Raw genomic sequence first — 12,641 nt, 5'->3', positions numbered from 1 at the left:
AACTAAAGTCAAAATTAGACCAAATAACTTGAAAATTAAGTCTAAATTAAAAAAATAATCAAAATCAAAACCGATTGATTTGAACCGAATCAAACTGAAATAGAGCGGTTCGATTTAATTCGATTTTTCATTTATTTTAGTTTGATTTGATTTTTATTATTTAATTCGATTTTATTCGATTCGGTTTGAACCGAATGCTCACGGTTCACCATGTAAAACTACAATCCAATTCAGATGACCGGTATCATAACTGCCTAGTAGTGTCGAAGATTAAATATATCAGGATTTTTGAATTGATGCAGTGCTGGAAAGGTATGAGATTTTCAGATGAAACATATGCACTTATAGTCGCATAAACAAGACATAAATAGATGCCATCTATGATAAATAACCAGCACGATGGATTGTAAGGGGGGAAAACTTTCATTTTCCCGTGTAATGGATGCATGATAGTTTCTCTTTGAACCATACACTCACAACAAGTTGAGGAAGTTCAGATATCACATATATAGTAAATTAGGCATATTAAGCTTATGTGCAGTTGAGCATAATTAGTAAATCTTGCCATCAGTTCAACCATTATGCAAATGGACTCCGATCATTTTGCAAAAAGTAGAGTAACTCTGTCAGACTGGATGTAAACCTCATTTGTCAGTGGCCCCAAGAATTGAAAAATAATTGGCAAAAATCTAAGTTCTTTAAGTTCTCATGAGAGATGTCTCAGCAGCTGGGAGCTGGCCTCATTTTCTGCATTTTTCAAGCTCAGACCATCCTTATGGAACCATTTCATAATTCTTGTTGTTGAGAGAATACTTGAATCCTACACAATATACCATGTAAAATATTACTCAATTTGGGGGTTACAATGACATCTCCTAGGGCTGGGGCCAATCTAGCTTAATCACAAGCTTACCTCTAAACATAAGCAAATCAATAACGGTTGAACTCTAGATGGATTGGTTCTTAACTGTTTACATCAACTCTAAGCTCAATCCAAATTCCCTTTTGCTGAAACCAAAAGGTGACATGCATAGTTCATTAGTTCTTCAGGCCTCCCAAATATGGCCAAAACCTAAACGAAAAATTTGTTATCATTAGAACCAAAGTTAGGCAAACAATAAAAGGAGTCTACACAGAAACTTAATGATGAAGAACAAAAGTTGTCATGATTAAACATCTGTTAACCAAAATTTCGTATGCAATAAAAGGATTTCAAGAAGAAACATAATGATGAAAAATAAAAGCTGTCATGAATGAACATCTGTGTATCCAGTCCTGGCATTAGCAAGATGTAGCATAATAACTGATCTGCAGTCCAATTGAAGGATTCTTCATCAATAGAGAAATTTTCACTTTTGCATGGTCAATTAGCAGTTTAGCACCAAATAAACATAATATAACTATGACTATATGACCATTTAATGAATTACAGGTACTTCTCTAAAATTAAAAAAAAAAAAGTTTATTTTCTTATGTTTGAAACACCATACAACTGAACAGAAGTGATTATTAGTTTCAATTTTAGGCCAAAAAATTGCTCCACATCAAATACAATATAGGCTGGAAGTCAGATAGTGTAAAGAGAAATACCTCATTTGTGGAGTGCCTTCGTCCTTCATCATACCGTCTTTGTTTCTTGAGGCAGAATCCTATCTGGATTTTTATTTAAGAGACGTCAAGATAGGGAATATTAGCAATAAATGGCCAATGCTTTCCTTTCTTTTTTGTGTAACGTTTCTGAAGAAGAGGGCACCCTGTGATACACAATAATCCAAGTGTGGCAAGAAGGCCCTCTTTTGGCAAGGATCGGAGTTTATCCATAATCTTTCAAGTGAGGTGAGGTTGTGAAGACCCCTGGATATGGATTTCAGATTCTCAAGACGTTGGACTGAAAGACTGGTGAGGGAAGAGGGAAGCAGTTTTCCCTCTTCATCTGGAAAGGAAACCATATCTGTACTAGGACTTGTACCTATGATTGTTAAATCTATAAGTGAGGAGAGTCTTTCAAGTCTCCACTCTGACACTGGCTGTGTCAGATTCTTGCATTCACAAATTACAAGATTGATTAGGTTTGGGGGCAAACCCTCTTTTGGAAACGACACCAATCCTCCACAATTCACCATCTCTACAGATACAAGAGATTTCAGATTTTGCATCTGATTAGGTAGTGACTTCAAATTCTCACAACATGCAAAGGAAAAAGAGCGAAGATTGGGGATGGCCATATACATTTATTATTTTTTATTATTTTATTTTAATTAACTAATAATAAATTAATATATTTATAAATATATATATATATATATATATATATATTTTATTGGATAGTCTGCTTATTTATTTTTAAATATATATATATATTATTTTTGAAATTAAATATATATCTACAATATGAACAACCCAGTTCAATAATAATTCTTATCCCATTCTACACCTAATAGAACTTGAAATATATATATACCCTACTCATCTATTCTGCTAAACTTTGCTCTCAAAACCTATTTGTCACCTCTTTTTTTTCTTTTTTTTTTTCTCTACCAAATACTCTCAACAGAGAATCCCTAAATTTTTACTTTTCTATTCATCACATTCGATTCTGTTTTCAAGGTAAAAATTCTCATTTTTTGTTCAATAATGGGTGAATTTGATTTTATTTTCTTTCATTGATTTGTTACAACTACCCTAGAAATTTATTTCTTTGATCATTAGTATTGAATTGAGTTGATCATAATTATTATTAGACAATAATTAATTGTTATATATATATATATATATATATATATATTATTTAATATTTTTTTCTCTTTATTTTCTTTCTTATATTTTGGGTGTGTAGGAGATTTGAATATTCAATCAGTCAGTTTAAATTGTCTCTCTTCCATTGAAAATAACTATTGTCTTGGAAGTTCCAGGTGAGTGGTAATTATAGTACATAGCACCGTTTTAGTCCCTTTTAAAATTTATTAGCATTAAGTTTGTTATTAAATGAAATTTTAAATCAATATTTTAATAATTATTTTATATGTGATTTTCTAGAGTTTTATTTTATTATTGAATTTTATTTCGATTTTGATTAAATAATTGATTTTGTCAACTATCTTTACATTAGACCCATTAGGATTCCGGGAACAGTCCTTTAATGTATTTATATTGATTGATATTTGACTATAAAATTTACCGATATGTTACTGAATTGATTTGAGATTGATTTGATTTTATTGACTCTCTGAAACTATTGAAATACTTTATTGGAATTGCACTATCAGTTATTATTTGCTATCTGAAATTTTTTTTTATTAATTTTGATTGATTTGTACAAATTGATTTTCTATTTTGAATTGGTACCTGTGCCCAGTATCTGTTTTTGTTATCTGGCCCCGCCGTGTGGACTACCACGGTATTAGGTTGTATTGTCGAGTCATGCATCATTGCAGTTTATGGTTTGCATTAGTATCATATGCATTGATATCTGCGAAGAAAGAGGAAGGTATTTAATATCTGGTAGCGTGCTTACCATCTGGCCTTTGTTGATGTGGGGTATCATCACCCTGTTGCACTGTACTATAAAATTTTTATTGAATGAATTTCTTTTATATATATGTTTTATGAAGTAATTTTATTAATGATTTTGACAGCATGAGCATGATTTAATTGAATAGAAAATTTATTGTGAAATTAATCAAGCGTCTGCCTGTTCCTATTCCATTGTGTGCTATAATTATCATTCACTGAGCATCTAGCTCAAACCACGTTTTCTCTGTCTGTTATCTGTTTCAGATCAGTAGAATTCTACAGCTAATCCAAATATTCAGTCTATTTTCTGGAGAGGGACTACTTTGATTTGTTCTCATGATATGTCCAAATTCGTGTTTTCTCGGGCTAATAATTAGTTTGGTTTATTGAACAGTTTAAGTTTTTATTGAAATCTGTAAAGACTCCGCAGTTTACTTATGGGATATTTATGATGTTTATTCAGCATTTTGTTTATTTGATTTTTGTCTATTTTTGAGATTAGTAAGTGACAATATATTCATTCAAGATACTCTGATAAGGCTTGCATGATTTAAGAATACTTAAATTATGCGCCGGTCACGATTCAGAATTTTGGGTCGTGACAGACTCTAACTTGGGAGAGCCGAATATTACTAATGTAGTGAGGTGAGAGAACCCATCATCAAGCGACTCCAATAATTGTGTTGTCCAATAGCAAAATTCAATACTCTTAACTGAACGAGGAAATTCACCAACTGGAATGGATGTAAGAGACGGACATCTCCTGAAACTCAAATTCTCGAAATAAGTTTTCTCATTGCCAGTATTACTGACTTGCATAATGCTCTCCGGCACGGACTCCACAGACTCACAAAATTGAATATGGAGACTTTTAAGACTACAGGGTAAACCTGCAGCTGGAAATGACACAAGTTTTGGACAAAAAATGATGCTCAAATTTCTGAGAGATGTGAGGCTGTGCAGCCTATATGGCAGATTCTCTAATTCAACACAATTACTTAAGCTCAAAACTTCAAGATTACAAGGCAAAAGCCCTTCCTCTCTTGTTACCAATGACACAAGCTTTCTACAGTCTCTGATCCGCAAATTGCTCAGACAAGAGAGCTTAATTTCATGCCATAAGTACATCAGTTCACCGCAATCATCAATCACCAGATCTTCGAGTGCCACCAAGGCCTGTGTAACCATTTCATCTAAACTTGCAAGCCCAGAAATTCTCTTAATTTCTAAGGTTAAAGCCGCACGATGCAAGGGTCACTAGAAGGCTAAAGCCACACGTTTTGGGACAGCCATGTCCACTTGGTTACTTTCCTTTGCAAGCAAGATAAGAAAGGAAAGTTATGAGGAAAGAGGATCTTTCATTTAATATTGGAAAAATTATTATTTAATTTAAATATTTTAATAAAATTAATTATTTTATTTTATATAATTTAATTTTTTATTTTTAATTTATAAATTATTTAACCTCTTCTGTTCAATATTTTGGTAATCAAGTTAGTTAAAAAAGAGAAATTTTCTAATTTTTTATTAAATTAGAATTCGAGTATGAGACTTTATAGATTTAAAAGTAATTTTAATATTGTTGTATTAAAAGTTATTGATAATAAAGCACACTTTATTAAATGAATTGACTAAATATATAATTAAGCACAAATAATTGCTCACTAATTATGTAGAGCTCAACTAAAGCAAATTCTTTTTTTATTTTTCTTGTTTATGTAGGAAGTCCTTCTCTTTATATTTATATTACTCGCTCTATCTATTTTTATTTATTATATATAAATTTTATATGATAATTAAAAAAAAATTATCAGATGATCTCATTTTTATAAAAATATATTAATAATTGATTAAATTATTTAGAAAATTTTATAAATATTTATTATAATATTAATAAAAGGTAAAATTAAAAAAAATTAATAATCCTTATTTTTTAAATTTAAATATGATAAGTAAGTTAAATAAAGGAAAAATCAATAAAAATGGATAGAAAAAATATTATTTTTTATTTCTTTGGAAGTCAAATAGTATTTAATAGGGGAAAATGAAGGATTTAGGGGTTTGGGACATAACAAGAAGCTTCAAATTGAGGGCTGAGAACACAATATAACTGCTCATCATCAACTTTTATGCTGGTGAGTATGCTTTTGCCCACTGACTTTGGCCAACAGTTTTTGCACCCTCTGGATGATTGCTCCATGCAAATGGAGTGGAAGCAACTATTTTATGTATAATTAGGGATTTGATGAAATTGAAATTTCTATATAAAATTTTCCAAATTCCCAATTTTCTTTCTAGGACCTCAGTCATACTTGTGTGACCTCAATTAATTTAAAATTAAAATTTATTTTTTATTACTACTTATAAAATTATTATCCTGACCACTAAAAATTTATGATAATTAAAAATAAAAACAAATATTATCTTAATGTAATAATTTTTTTTTTATTTTTTATAATTAATTTTGATTAGAATTTAAATTCTATAACTATTATGAATATGTAAGTATAGAATTTTCAATCGAAAAAAGATAAAATGAGCGAGAGATATTAAATAAAAAAGATTCAAAAATTCAATATAAGTGAATATTTTTTTTTATAAGATTCATCAAGAAAAATTCTTTGAACGTCAAGTTTAGTCAACATTTCAATGATGAAACCAGCTCACATCCTTAGGATCCTTAGTATAATGAGGTTTGATGATCAAGTTTCTTCATCATAATGAAAAATATCATGCTTATGGTCATTTTTTATTTTTTATTTTTTTTTTAAATTCATTGACTAATAGCCAGATAAATGGAAAGAAAATTAAAGGTTTGTTTATCTTTGAATTTTGTTTTATTTTTTTGAAAAACTTTAATTTTTATTTATTAAAAGTAAAGAAAATATGAAAATATGTTAAATTATGAATAATAGAAAATAAATATCTAATTTAAAATTAAAAAATTATTCATATCTTTTCTACTAAAGATATTATAAAATTTATTTTACTTTTATTTTGTTAAAGTTTATTATCTATTTTATAAAAATATGATTAATTTATTATTATTAAATATTAAATAATTGTAAATTTTAATTATTTAAAATTATAATATAATTTTAATTCCTTTGATTGAGTAAAATTACCACATTAATCCCTATATTATTAAAAACACCTTATTGTACACGTGCATGGCTTAATTTGCTTGAACATGTCGGCCATGGAAAGCAGCTTTCTCTAATAAACAAAAGGAAAAATTACGTCATTTCCCATAAGTGACTGCAAAAAGTAATTATTAAGATTATTATTTTCTCAATTAAAGTAAATGAACTACAAATTAATACTTAATTTAATAATTAAAAACAATAATTTGACAGCTAAGTAGCTTTGATAAGAAATATATTTTTTTTAAGTCTATGGTTAACAGCTTATTTAACAATTAAAATAATTTATTTATATAGAATACATTATCACTTTACTACTAAAGATATTTAAAAAATAATTAATTAAAATTTTTAATATAAAATTATACTAAATATAAATTATATAAAATTTAATTAAATCTTCACCTAATTTCTCTCTTAGCCCACCGACTATAAAGATTTTGAAAGAAAAATTTTATCTAAATCTGATCTATTATAAATTTAAAACATAAATATATAAAATCTATATATTTAATTGATAAGTCCCACTATATATTTTATATTTTGAATTCATGTTAAATCGGATTTAAGATAAGAAAAAATTGATTTTCGAAGTGTTGAGTCAACACTAATTTTAAAAAAAAAAATAAAAATTCATTGATTAAAAATAATAAAATAAATATATTATAATTTTTTAAAAAATATAAATATAGATAATTAAAATCTTATATTCAAAACTAATCTGTGTAAAGGAGATTAATGTAAAATAAATCTTAATAGATCATAATAATCATAAACATAATGTGAATCATAAATGTAAGATTCAACTATCACCCTAATAATGGATCTTGAATAAATAAATTCTCACAGATCTAGAAAATGTGCCTAATGTGGAGTTTTACTTTAGTCATAGTAGTAATTGAGATAGACCATTTGATTCAACAAACTGATTTCTCCCTCTTGATTTACACACAATACTTTAGCGATGGAAGACTTTCTTAAGATGACCATAATATCTCTGATTTTATGAAAGAGAATGTGTGTAGTATTTTTGGTAGAGAGATGACCAGCTTATATATATATATATATCGAATACTTAATCTGATACGTCCATAAAGTATCCTTATACAATTAGAATTATGATTTACTTTAATTAGAGTAATCCTTATACAATTAGGATTTGTATTAATTAAAATAAATATCAATTAATATTGAGTCACATTAAAGGAATTAATTTTGACCCATATGTAATATTAATTACTAGACAAAATCTTACATTCTCCCACTTGGCGCAATAATTAAATGATATAAACTTTAATAACATAAACATTAGGCGCGCATAAAATAAACAAATCCTTTCTATAATATACTTCATACCTTCCTATAACAAATTACTAAGTATGGGTTATGGCGGTTGTACATTGTTTAATCACACACTTCCTTCCATATATCGCAATACTAGCAACTTACCATAGTTGGTACATAATGGATATATGTTTATCACATCATGGTCCACAATAATGTCTCAAAAGACTTTTCCTATTATCATTCACTCAAAATATTATGTGTACATAATCATGAGAAACAGGAAACACTTCAATATATATTTGAAATACATCAATGAGCTCAGAGTGTCAATGCCAATATATTATACATTAATACAATCAAGACCCATTATAAGAAAATATTCTTTAAATGTCTTAGGTTGTGAACCCTTAATTAACGAATCTGCTATTATGAGATCAATACTATTATGCTTAATAGATACTCTTTATTTCTAAACTTTCTCCTTAATAACAAAATACTTTCATTCCATATGCTTGGTACCTTTGGCAAAGTTGTCGTTTATGGAGAAAATACTATTACGAAATTATCAGAATAAATTCTTAGCGGCTTGCTAACAGTGTCAACTACCTCAAGTCCTGAGATAAATTCCGAATCCATATGTATGAATTGTAACTTAAAAACATACCATAAATTTTGCTGTCATAATGGATGAAATAATGACAGACTATTTTTCGGCATTTTTCCATAATACTGCTCTTTTAGCTAATAAGAACAAGTAGTCGAAATAAACTTTATTATCAACACATCCAACTAAATCTGAATCTGAATATCCAATTACTTCTAAATGATTAGATGTCCTGTAAGTGAGTATGAAATCTTTAGTTCATTGCAGGTACCATAAAACTTTCTTTGCAGCTTTCTAGTTATCAATTATAGGATAAAGAATTATACAGGTTTAAGCATACATCAAATTGTCCACAATTAAAGCATAAGGAATTAATTCCATTTCTTTACGTTCCATATCATTCTTTGGACATTAATTGAGACTGAATTTGTCACCTTTTTGTATGGGAATAATTCATGCTGAATATTTATGCATATTAAATCTCTCTAGAATTCTATCAATATAGGCTTTCTGAGACAATCCCAACAGTCCTTGTGATCTATTACGAAAATCTTTAGTCTCACGTAATATGCCCAAATCATTTTGCAGCAAACAAAATATCATCAACAAACATAATTAAGAAAATAAACATACTCCCACTGATCTTAAGATATGTATATATCAATTAATAACTTTTTCTTTAAATCAAAAGACTTTATGGTATCAGTGAACTTAATATACCACTGGTGGGAAGCTTACTTAAGTATGTATATTGATTTATTAAGTTTACACAACACATGGCATTTTCCTTCAACTGATAAACCTTTAGATTGGTCCATACAAACTTCCTCTTCAAGTTCTTCATTTAGAAAGCCTGTTTTCACATCTATTTGGTGCAACTCTAAGTCATTATAAGCCACCAATGCTATGATAATTCTTAATGAGTCTTTCTTTGAGACTAGTGAAAATATTTCTTTATAGTCAACACCATCCTTCTGAGTATAACCCTTGGCAACAAGTCTTGCTTTATATCATTTGATTTTGCTATTCGAGTCGCACTTGGTCTTAAAGACCCATTTACACCCAACTCGTATAGATCCTTTAGGCAATTCGACAAGATCCCATACTTTTTTTTCTTTCATAGATTTTAACTCATCTTTCATAGCATCTAACCACTTATCAGACTCATACTTTCTATAGCTTGTGAAAAGGAAACTGGATCTTTATTAATTCCTATGTCAAATTCCTATGTCAAAATCTAATTTTTGCAAGTAAACCACATAATCATTAGCAATTGCCGATCTCCTTTCTCTTTGAGATCTTCTTAATGGCATTTTTTGTGGTTCACCTTCATTAGCTCTTTGTGGGTTAGCTTCTTCAGGATGTGTTTCATCATTATGTTGTGTAGCATTGTTAGGTCCTTCAACAACTGCTGGAACAACATGTGGAGCAAGAGTGGATATTGGAACTTTAATAGGCACATGAAAATCAACTTTATTTTCTGGTATATCCACATCCTGTCTCTCAACACTCCCACTAACTTCACCATTCTCAAGGAATCTTGCATTACCAGTTTCCACAATTCTTGGACTATGGTTTGGAACATAAAACCTATATCCTTTAGATTTCTCTGGATAACCAATAAAGTATCCACTTATCGTTCGAGAATCTAATTTCTTTTCATGTGGATTATAAATTCTTACTTCCGCTCGACAATCCTAAACATACAAGTGCCTTAAACTAGGTTTCCTTTCAGTCCATAATTTACAAGGTGTTTTTGAGATTGTCTTACTAGGAATCCTATTTAACAAATATATAGCGGTTATAAGTGTATATATCCACAAAGATATAGGTAAAGAAGAGTTACTCATCAAACTCCTAACCATATTCATTAAAGTTCGATTTTACCTTTCCGCCACCTCATTTTATTAAGGAGTACTTGGCATAGTATATTGTGCACATATGCCATAACTTTCTAAGAACTTTATAAATAGACCATGACATTGTTCCATTTTAGTGTGTTTTCCATAGTATTCACTACTTCTATCTGACCTTACTATTTTCACTTTTCTATCTAATTGCCTCTTAACCTCATTTATGTACACTTCAAGTGCATTTATTGATTGAGATTTTTCATTAAGCAAATAAATATGTTCATAACATAAAAAATCATCAATATAGGTAATAAAATATTTTTCTCCACCAAAAGATAGAGTATCAAAAAGCCTACATATATCAGTGTGTATAATTTCAAGAAGCTTACTGCTTCTTGTGATTTCTTTCTTATTGTGTTTGATTTGCTTTCTCTTAATGCAATCCACACACATCAAGATCAATAATATCTAAACTCGGTAGAATCCCATCCTTTATTGACCTTTCTAATCTTTCTCTGGATATGAGACCCAAACGCTTATGCCACAAGAAAACAGAATTCTTATTTAGTCTACTAGGCTTAATTCCAATGTTGCTACAAGTGACAAGCAAGGATTCAGCAAAATTATCACCAAGTTTCAGTATATATAGATCATCAGTAAGAATTTCAAAAACAAAAATGGAATTATCATTATTATTAAATAAACTGAAACATCTATGCCCAAACTTAACATTGAACCCAAATTCATCAACAAAAATGACATTCTTAGAAATTAAAAGCACATAGGAGGTTTTTAATAGGTCTAGTTGATAGTCATTATCTTAGACCAAATGGTAAGTCTCTATGCCTTCAATTAGAGCCTTCATATGGTTTCCCATAAATAGGAAGTCTTAGTTGGGTTTTCTGTTTGGACGATAAGGAATTTTTTCATCACATTGGAGACATAAATAGTAGCATCAAAATCAAGCCATCAAATATTATTAGGAACTTCAAATAAGTTTGATTTGAAACATACATAAGTATAAAGATTACCTTTCTTTTCAAATCAAGCTTTATTTTTCAGGCAATCTTTTTGATAGTGTCATACTACCATTTATTCCTTTCCTTAGCTTAAGTAACATTTGAAGATCCTTTCTTTTTCTTCGTAAACTTGTAAGCTTTAACTTAAGTCCCTTATTAGCTTCTTGACCTATAATGTTAACAGAATGAGTCCCTTGATTTTTTAACCTTATTTCCTCCTAAACTAGCTTATTGGCCAATTCATTACCATTCTACTTATCCTCAATAGTGTTATAGTTAATTTGAAATGGCCCATATTCAAGAGGTAATGAATTCATAATGAACTACACTAAGAGGGAATCATCAACCGTCATCCTTAAAGTCTTTAGCCTTGCTGCAATATCACTCATTTCAATAATGTGTACTCTTTGATCCATCATACTTTATGGTCATAAGTTATGCCAATAGAGTATCAGTGAGTGACTTAGCTTCAAAATAAAACATATATTTCATAAGTTTAGGGTATTCTTTTGCATTTTCAGTTTGTGGAATTATAGTCTTAATGTCATTGGCAATAGTAATTCGCAAAAACATAAGGCTCAATTTGTTTACCAATTCCTATTGCTTATGGTATAACTTCTCTTCCTCATTACTTGTATCCATAATAGTAGCGAGTTAACTTTTCAATAATGCGAAGTCAAGGTCCAAGACACTTAAATGGAACTTGACTTGCTCACACTATTCAAAGAAGTTCAACCCATTAAAACAATAACATATTAAGCTTGCGAATGAAGAGAAAAGCTGCAATATTATATTTATATGCTCAAAATAGATTCAAATAACTTTAATAATTAGAGTATATTATAGTTCTCCTTTGGGTAGATACTATAATATACTATCCTAAATTAAATGCCTTTAAACTTGATTGGATAATAATTAACTTACATCAAATATACATGTTGTCTTTAGACATCCAATATATATTTGATAAAATATTATTGTCCTCATAATTCTCACTATCATAGAATAATTGATTTACTTTTGGGTAAAATCCTTAAGTTCTGATGACTAATGGGTATCAATTAATCTATTTTTCATCATAAGCATCTATTAGTATGGATAATTGATAATTTTTATATGCAGGTAAACATCATTCATAATTCGGCCACTTTGGTGACTAACAAACTATTATTTTTATTTTGTTTTAATTTGGCCACTTTGGTGACTAATAAATTAAAACAAA

General features: G+C 29.0%; 1 long non-coding RNA gene across 1 annotated transcript; it reads right to left on the bottom strand.

The window, feature by feature from the left end:
* Positions 1-400: 400 nt before the first annotated feature.
* LOC131182217 (uncharacterized) lies at positions 401-1,697 on the bottom strand. The gene is made up of 2 exons (XR_009150493.1): positions 1,591-1,697; positions 401-1,072 (listed from the first exon to the last, which is right to left on the bottom strand). It is a non-coding gene; the product is annotated as an uncharacterized LOC131182217 (long non-coding RNA).
* Positions 1,698-12,641: the final 10,944 nt, after the last annotated feature.

The sequence above is a fragment of the Hevea brasiliensis genome, chromosome 8, assembly GCF_030052815.1.
Source record: "Hevea brasiliensis isolate MT/VB/25A 57/8 chromosome 8, ASM3005281v1, whole genome shotgun sequence".
Taxonomy (NCBI): Eukaryota; Viridiplantae; Streptophyta; class Magnoliopsida; order Malpighiales; family Euphorbiaceae; genus Hevea; species Hevea brasiliensis.
This window is presented reverse-complemented; position numbering and strand designations above follow the sequence as displayed.